Here is a 1,549-nt window from a genome sequence, read left to right on the forward strand (position 1 = left end):
TCTTTACTACTACCTGTCTTTCACTTTTATTCCCATACATAGTTACAGCTAGATTTCGACCTTAACCTTATTTTATTTGCCGAATTAGGCAGGGTTCCAGCTCCTTGCAGCCTACTGGTCCGGTAACATCGTCATTGGCCTCTTCATTTCTGATGAATGTCTCCATTGGTTTCCTAGCTTTCACGGTGGGCACGCCTTCCCTTTTATACTCTCGGGCATGGTAGGTTTTCAAACTTCAGTAAACTCGGCATTGAGTAGGTTCTCTGAATATATGGCCTCTACTGACCCTAGTAGCAGGTCATTTTTATGCTTGTCTCGTCCGAAGAAAGCAATGCGTGCGTGTAGGCGTGCACTGACTGATGTGTGCCGTGGAGGCGTAGGGGTCCATCCACCATTTTCATGGTGGCGTAGCCTAGCCATGTGTGATTTGGTTGGTTCAGATTTCGCAATCTTGGCATCGTACTGAGGGGGGCCTGTCCCTCGATCTGCATCCAGTTTCTTTGTTTGTTTGCATGTCTCCACGATCTTTCTTTATTTATCTGTACCATGTCACCGGGTAAAGACGACGTTTCCAAGGGAGATTGATTGTTCTAGTTTTATTCCATGTGGATCAATGGGACTGAGAGCACGAGCATCTGGAGAGGGGAATGAATCATTCCACGCTTAGCTCATCATCACAAGCCGGAGCCGGGCCAGTCAATCAGTTTAGGTCGGCATTTAGATAGCTCCTGGCTGGGCTGTGGCCACGTTACAATCATACATACATTCATACGCCTATCTTATTGGTTGGGCTCAGTGGCTCCTTTCTTCAACTCTACAAGGCATGTATTTCTTCTTCTTCTTCTTCTTTCTAATATCAACTAGCATGCATGTTGTACCATCCAGCAATGGATCGATGATGGGAGTCGATGTGAGAGGCTAGCTAAACAAAGCTCTACCTTTTCAGCATGCTTTGTTTTCTTAAAAAAGAAAAGAAAAAAACAAATGTATGGCTCTCGGAGCTACTCTACGTGTTTGCAGTTTGTTGCCTGCCTGCCATGCCTTTGGTCCCTCACATTCTTTCTGCCTCGCATTCTTTTCATGCGCTCCTGTTTTATTTCTCCTCTTCGATGTCTGTTCTGTGTTGTGCAAGCGAAATTACTGGGCATCGGGATTGTCGATCGATCAGAGGTGGCATCCGTTCATCTCCGGGTCAATTTTGTGGCGCGGGGCACAAAACGGGAAACGAAAGTCGTTGGGTCAACGTTGTGCTGACTCGCGGCATCGGCATGCGCACATCTGCCCATCTACTCTACTCCACTACTGCTACTAGTAGACTGCCCGTGCATTGTCACGGGCTCTTGAAATAGTTTGCAAGAGTTACATGTTAACTTTTTAAGGCCTCGCCCCGCCGTAGATCCAGACCCCCGCCACTAATTCCACCCCTCCTAGGCCGCCGCTTGCCGCCGCGCTGCCCCATGGCGTTCGCCTCCGCTCCGGCCACCCCGACCCCGCCCGCCTCCTCTCCGGCCGCCTCCGCCTCCGGTCCATCCTCCGCCCGGCCCCGCTC

The sequence above is a fragment of the Triticum dicoccoides genome, chromosome 4B (assembly GCF_002162155.2).
Source record: "Triticum dicoccoides isolate Atlit2015 ecotype Zavitan chromosome 4B, WEW_v2.0, whole genome shotgun sequence".
Lineage (NCBI taxonomy): Eukaryota > Viridiplantae > Streptophyta > Magnoliopsida > Poales > Poaceae > Triticum > Triticum dicoccoides.